This window comes from Gekko japonicus, unplaced genomic scaffold (assembly GCF_001447785.1).
Source record: "Gekko japonicus isolate JY-2015 unplaced genomic scaffold, Gekko_japonicus_V1.1 scaffold2862, whole genome shotgun sequence".
NCBI lineage: Eukaryota > Metazoa > Chordata > Lepidosauria > Squamata > Gekkonidae > Gekko > Gekko japonicus.
Window position 1 is genome coordinate 128,511 of NW_015175453.1, and position 7,609 is coordinate 136,119.

Consider the following 7,609-nt stretch of genomic DNA (forward strand, 5'->3'; position numbering starts at 1 on the left):
CACGTTTTTGTCTCTGCTCAGGAAGGATGGGGCTCCAGAGCAAGGTGATTTGTGCCGTTGTTCCCTCCAAGCTGGGTTAGTGTGAGCTAGCTCTCAGTTTTTTAGCCTCCGGCTCACCCATTTTTGTCTTCGCTCGGGAAGGATGGGGCTCCAGAGCAAACTAATTCACACAGTAGCCAACTTGTCCGCTCACAACTTTAATGCCAGCAGCTCACAAAGTAGAATTTTTGCTCACAAGACTCCACAGCTTAGAGGGAGCATTGCTCACAGGGTGTCTGTTGTGGGGAGGAGAAGGGAAAGGGGTTTGTAAGCCGCTCTGAGGCTCCTTTGGGTAGTGAAGGGCAGGGTATAAATCCAATCTCTTCTTCTTCTTCTTCTTACGACCAGGACCAGGTATGCATGGTCCTGTAGTGCTTTGTTCAGGCCATAGTTCTGTTGAAGCTGTCCTTGAAAAAGAGCAGTTTCTGTCAGAGCTCTCTCAGCCCCACCCACCTCACAGGGTGTGTGTTGTGGGGAGGGGAAGGGAAAGGAGTTTGTGAGCCGCTCTGAGGCTCCTTTGGGTAGTGAAGGGCGGGGTATAAATCCAATCTCCTCCTCCTCTCCTTCTTCTTCCTCTTCTCCTTTTTCTCCTTCTTCTTCTTCTCCTTCTTCTTCTCCTTCTCCTTCGCATTTGATCTGGTTAGGATCACTATTCAGTATTTGTTGCCGTGGGGGTGCCACTCAGCAAGAAACCCCGTGCGAGCGGCAGGTTCCCTCTCCGCCCTGGTTCACCTTGGCCCTCTTGAGAGCCTCTCTTGAGCCACCCCACCCTCCTTATTACAGATTGATCTCTCCTGGCATGAGCATTCCGCCATCTTGTGCCGCAGGGCAGGGGTGTGGGCTGACGGGGCCTGGGAGGGCGAGCTCTCTCTCGGGCGGCGCCACCGCTCCGGCATGACTCACGGCAGGGCGGGATGGCTGGCTCCGATCCTCCCAGCTTAATCCCTTAATTGCCCACGAAGCCCGGACTTGCTGGCACAGCCCGTGTGGAGTCTGTGCGCGCGTGTGGGGAGAGGTGGGGCCCTGGAGCCCTTTGCCTGCCTCCTGCCCTGGAAGGTGGGTGTGAGAGAAAGCACAGGGGGGGGGGAAGCACTGCTCTTTGGAATGCCCCCCCCCACGGCTCCGGATTTCACCAGGTGCAAACGGGGGCATCTGCCTTTGTCTTGCACGCGTGCGTTGATTTTAGTCGCATCTGGCTTCTCTCCCTGCAGTTGGGACCAGTGTTCCCTCTAAACTGAGTTAGTGTGAGCTAGCTCACAGTTTTTAAGCCTCTGGCTCACACGTTTTTGTCTTTGCTCAAGAAGGATGGCTCCAGAGCAAGCTAATTCATGCAGTAGCCCAATCGATCGCTCACAACTTTAATGCCAGCAGCTCACAAAGTAGAATTTTTGCTCACAGGACTCCACAGCTTAAAGGGAACATTGGTTGGGCGATTTGGCTACTGCATAGATTAGTTTGCTCCGGAGCCACCTTTCCTGAGCGAAGACAAAAATGTGTGAACCAGAGACTTAAAAATGGTGAGCAAGCTCACACTAACTCGGTTTAGAGGGAACACTGGTTGGGACTCAAAGGAGCTGAGGACAGGGTTCTACCGCCCTTCCGCTCTCTCCCAATGGTGAGGTAGGTCAGGCGGGGAGTCGGTGACAGGCCCGGGGTCGCCCCGCCAAGCTTCCGTGATAGAAGCGGGTACTCGAACCCGGGTCAACCAAGAAGGTAGTCCGCCACTCGATCCGCTACACCATGCTGGCTCTCGCAAATGCCATCCTGCTGCTAACTACGGGGAGGACATGAGAACAGACGAGAAGGCATGTTGGATCGTGGGCTGATGGGCCATCCAAGTCCAGCACTCTGGGTCACACGGTGGCCAAAACCCAGGGGCCATCAAGAGGTCCACCAGCAGGGCCACAAATCCAGACGCCTTCCCACTGAGGCCCCCCAAGCACCAAGAAGACGGAGCATCCCTGCCCCAGACATAAGAGAAGCCATGTTGGATCAGGCCAGTGGCCCACCCAGTCCAACACCCTCTGGCACACAGGGGCCAAAACCCAGAACTCCAGAAGCCCTCCCACTGTTGCCCCCCCTAAGCACCCAGAATACAGAGCATCACTGCCCCAGACATAAGAACCTAAGGGAAGCCATGTTGGATCAGGCCAATGGCCCATCCCAGTCCAACACTCTGTGTTACACAGTGGCCAAAACCCAGGGGCCATCAGGAGGTCCCCCAGTGGGGCCAGAACTCCAGGAGCCCTCCCCCTGTGGCACCTCTGAGCACCATGAGGGTTACAATAAGCTGGCGCCCTTAGCATGCCAAGATTTCCACAGCCTGGTACCCGGCAAGATCTGCTCCTCTCTTCTGCTAAGACACCATTGCATGTGCACCGTGAGGAAATGGCCACACCACGGCCCTCCTCTTGGGACTGCCGGCAGTTGAGAGCCAGTTCGGTTTAGTGGTTAAGAGCGGCAGACTCTAATCTGGGGAACCGGGTTTGATTCCCCACTCCTCCTCCACATGCAGCCAGGTTGGGTGACCTTGGGTCAGTCACAAGTTGTCTCAGAGCTGTTCTCTCAAGGACAGTTCTCTCAGAGCTCCCTCAGCCCCACCGACCTCACAGAGTGTCTGATGCGGGGAGGGGAAGGGAAAGGAGATTGTAAGCCTCTCCGAGACTCCTAGTGAAGGGCAGGGCCTGAATCCAGCCCTTCTTCCTCTTCTTTAACTCCTTTGTTGCTGTGCTTTTCAGTGGCGTGCATTCCGTGGGGGCCGGTTGTTGGGAGCTGCAGATTCACACACCTGTTCCTTCAAGGAAAGCTGAAATTGACGGGATTCTCTGGTGTGTCTTAGGCCCCACCGTTTTCCGTCTGTGCCCTCCCTCCTCCAGCATGATCACAAGAGTTATGTTCTCCCCCCCCACACACACAAACACGCAGGCAGAACCCACACATCCTGACTCCTAAGAAACGGAAGTGGTTCGAGGTTTTTGTTGGTTGCAGGCTCCATCATCAACCGAAAGGGAGCCTGCAACCAACAAATCAGAAGGATATTGAGGCTGGGGAGAGACAGCCAGGAAGGAGCGAGAAAAGATTCGTAAGTGTCAGAAAGAGAAGAAGAAGAAGAGGACGAGGAGGACGAGGAGGATGAGATTGGATTTATACCCCGCCCTTCACTACCCGAAGGAGTCTCAGAGCGGCTTACAAACTCCTGTCCCTTCCCCTCCCCACAACAGACAAACTGTGAGGTAGGTGGGGCTGAGAGAGCTCTTTCGAGGACCGCTCTTGAGAACACAGCTCCGAAATAACTTGTGACTGACCCAAGGCCACACCAGCAGCTGCATGTAGAGGAGTGGGGAATCAAACCCGGTTCTTCAAAAAGGGAATTAGATAAGCATATGGAGCAGAGGGCCATCAGTGGCTATTAGCCACAAGGTATAGATAGGGGCTCTGGGGCAAGTGATGCTCTGTCTTCTTGGTGCTTGGGGGGGGCAACAGTGGAAGGGCTTCTAGTGTCCTGGCCCTACTGCTGGACCTCCTGAGGGCACCTGGTATTTCTGGCCACTGTGTGACACAGAGTGTTGGACGGGATGGGCCATTGGCCTGATCGAACATTGGCGTCTCTTATGTTCCAGATTAGAGTCCACGCTTCTTACCACTACACCAAACTGGCTTCTTCACCAAAGGAGAAGATATTGGATTTATACCCCGCCCTTCACTCAGAGTGGCTTACAATCTCCTTCCCCTTCCCCTCCCCGCAACAGACACCCTGTGAGGTAGGTGGGGCTGAGAGAGCTCTCAAGAGAGCTTTCTCAAGAACGGCTCCTGAGAGAACAGCTCTGAAATAACTTGTGACTGACCCAAGGTCACACCAGCAGCTGCAAGAGGAAGAGTGGGGAATCCAACCCGGTTCTCCCACCAAACTCACCACTACGCCAAACTACACCAAACAGGATGTGTCGTCAGCGACCGAGATCAAGTTAATTCAAGCCATGGTATTCCCCGTTACTATGTATGGGTGTGCAAACTGGGCAGTGAAGGACGCGGACAGGAAGAAAGTTGATTCCTTTGAAATGTGGCGTCAGCGGAGAGCTTGACGGAGACTGTGGAAATGGATTCAGGCGAGGAGGCGTGTTGCTCTGAAGCAACAGGGGGGGAAATGTCCGAGTCCAGCGGCACCTTTAAGACCAGCAAAGTTTTATTCGGGGTATCAACTTTCATGTGCAAAGCACACGTCTTCAGCAACCCCTCAAGGGGCTTTCAAGGCAGGAGGCGAACAGAGGTGGCTTTGCCATTGCCTGCTTCTGCAGAGCGGTCCGGGCCTTTAGTGAAGACACTCACCACAACCAATGTTCCCTCTAAACTGTAGAGTCCTGTGAGCAAAAATTCTACTTTGTGAGCCAGTGGCATTAAAGTTGTGAGCGAGGGATTTGGCTACTGCATAAATTAGTGTGTTCTGGAGCCATCCTTCCTGAGCTGAGACAAAAATGTGTGAGCCGGAGGCTAAAAAACTGAGCTAGCTCACACTAACTCAGCTTAGAGGGAACATTGACCACAACACGCTTGAGCAGTGGTCGTTTATTGAGAGAGGCTTACTTTAGGAAACAGGCTCTGTGTCAGAGCTGAGACAGATCGCGAAGAAACCCTCAGTTATAGGTAAGACAAACAACACCACACGTCTCACACATACGTCATCATCCAGCCCCTAGACGGTGCCCCTGTATAAATGGATGGTGTGACCTCATTTGGAGTCCTGTGCACAGTTCTGGTCACCACACCTCAGAAAGGATATTGTAGCATTGGAAAAAGTGCAGAAAAGGGCGACGAGAACGATAAAAAGGGTTGGAACACTTTCCCTATGAGGAAAGGTTAAAGCACTCGGGGCTCTTTAGCTTGGAGAAATGACGGCCAAGGGGTGACATGATCAAGGTTTATAAGATTGTGCATGGGATAGAGCAGGTAGAGAAAGAGGTACTTTTCTCCCTTCCTCACCATACAAGAACTCGTGGGCACTCCATGAAATTGCTGAGCGGTCGGGTTAGAACGGATAAGAGGAAGTCCTTCTTCACCCAAAGAGTGATCAGCACATGGGATTCACTGCCACAGGAGGTGGTGGCGGCTACAAGCATGGACGGCCTCAAGAGGGAATTGGATAAACATATGGAGCAGAGGTCCATCAGTGGCTATTAGCCACAAGGTATAGATAGGAACAAGAAAGCTGACAGGAAGAAAGCTGATCCATTTGGAATGTGGTGCTTGGTGCTGGGGGGGGGTTAACAGTGGGAGGGCTTCTAGTGTCCTGGCCCCACTGCTGGGCCTCCTGAGGGCACCTGGTATTTGTGGCCACTCTTGTGACAGAGTGTTGGACTAGATGGGCCCTTGGCCTGATCCAACATTGGCTTCTCTTATGTTCTTAGACCCAGAAGTAGGTCAAAAATTATATTAAAAGTTTTTAAAAATTATAAAAAACAACATTCCATTCAGCTTCATGTTGCTTTCCATTTTAAATAACCATGGGTTTCCCCCCCGGGATCATTTGAAGAAAGTAAAGAAGAAGTTAAGCACTGGTTTGTTCCTGACGGAACTGAGCTGTATCAAGAGGCGGACACCTTTTGACATAATAGGGTTACTCAGGGGTCATTTCCTGCAGGAGCGCACAGGAGCGGAGCTCCGGCAGTAAAGAGCCCAGGGGGTGGGCACACGCATCAAGCCCCGCCCCCTGCTCCCAGCAGCCCTCAGTCAGAGCAAGAAACATCCAGATAAGTTGCAGAGCCCCTCCCCCCCGACCCCGGGCCCAAAACAGTCCAGTGGCTCCTTTAAGACCAAGTTTTATTCAGGTACAAACTCTCCCTCCTCTGTGAGGACAGATCTGCACGTCCCACCCCCCAAAAAAACGTCCCCCCACCCCCCAAATCCAAAACAGTCCAGTGGCACCTTTAAGACCAAGTTTTATTCAGGTACAAGCTCTCCCTCCTCTGCAAGGACAGAGCTGTACGTTCCCCCCCCCATAGCTAGCAATCCAAAACAGTCCAGTGGCACCTTTAAGGCCAAGTTTTATTCAGGTACAAGCTCTCCCTCCTCTGCGAGGACAGAACTGCACGTCCCCCTCCCCCAATAGCTAGGATTCCAAACAATCCAGTGGAGCCTGAGCGGTGGGTGTTGCCTTCTGACACACTTCCGGTGATGTCAGGGGGTGTGGCATATGCAAATAAGTTATGCTAATAAGTTAGGCTAATGAGCTCCTGCACCTCTTTTTCTACGAAACGACCCCTGGGCTTGCTCCTGAGGAAGATGGGGACGAAACGAGCTTATATCCGGGTGCTCACTGAGAGGGATGGACTTTTCCTCGAGATGGATGGACTTTCCCTTGTAATATTGCAAAGTTTCATTTATAATATAATATGATGTTTACTGTCAATCTCCTGCAGCAATCAGTTCCCAACAGCTTTCATTCGAGGAAGTATAGTTTATTGAGACATTGAGAGTACGCAGACATCGTAACCATCTCGTGTTAGAACTAACTAAAAGCACGCAATGCAAACAGTCATACATTATTTGAGGAGACCCCCTGATGGCTCAGGGCCAATCAGGGGCCAGGTAGAAGCCCAGGTAGAAGGTCAAAGAAGACGGGGACAGCAAAGGATGAGATGGTTAGACAGTGTCATAGATGCAACGAACATGAAATTGAGCAAACTTCAGAGGACGGCGGAAAACAGGAGGGCCTGGCGAGATCTTGTCCATGGGGTCGCGAAGAGTCGGACTCGACTGTGCAACTGAACAACAACAAAAGAAGCCCACCAAAGTAACAGGCAACTTTTCCCAAGAGAGAGACTACACCAAGCACTGAAGGTCAAGGAGAGATAATAGAAACAGAAAAGACACAGCGGAAATGAAGCTTCACATTCCAGCGTCTCCCCACTCCCATGGCAGCTAGGGCCTGAGAGAGGCCTAGCTGATGTTTACCTGGAAAAGATTTACTAAAGGTCCTGGTCATTCGCATCACCGTGTCGGCTTGCTTGGTGTCTTTCCCACCCGGACGTTGGCAACCCTAGTCTGACGCCCGTGTCTCAGGGGGTGGGGGTGAGGCAGCTGTGCCGTCTGGGAGGCCTAGCCCTGCCTCCTGTTCCTTCTGAACTGAGCCAGTGTGTTCAAAGCGACTGAGTATCAGCTCAGTAGGCACGGGAGTCGAAACCCAGAAGGACCGTCGCGTGGCTCTGCGGAAGGAGCAGTGGCTCGTGGCCTCCCTCTCTGCTGCCCGACAGGCAAGCCCTCCGGCCGCTCCGGCCTCTGCTCCCTTGGCTTCCTCTTCTGCTTGACGGCTCTCGCAGAATCCTTCTGGACGCAGCCGGGCGGCGGCGGGGGGAGAGCGGGCGGCAAGAGGCGGAACTTAGCCACTGTGAACACGGCAGAGCCACACGCTGTTCACAGGTGGACCAAGCCCTGTCCCTCGCCGTCGGAAGGAGGGCTCCCCGCGGCATGCAAAACTGGGGACCCGCGGCAACTCGGCGGGTTGGCTTCCCGCGGCATGCAAAACTGGGGACCCGCGGCAACTCGGTGGGTTGGCTTCCCGCAGCGGGCGACACCT

The 7,609-nt window shown here is 53.4% G+C and overlaps 1 protein-coding gene across 1 annotated transcript in view; it reads right to left on the reverse strand.

Moving 5' to 3' along the window:
- The window catches only part of LOC107122758, an 87,490-nt gene that overhangs the window by 15,149 nt on the left and 64,732 nt on the right, over nt 1–7,609 (reverse strand). The window lies entirely within an intron of this gene.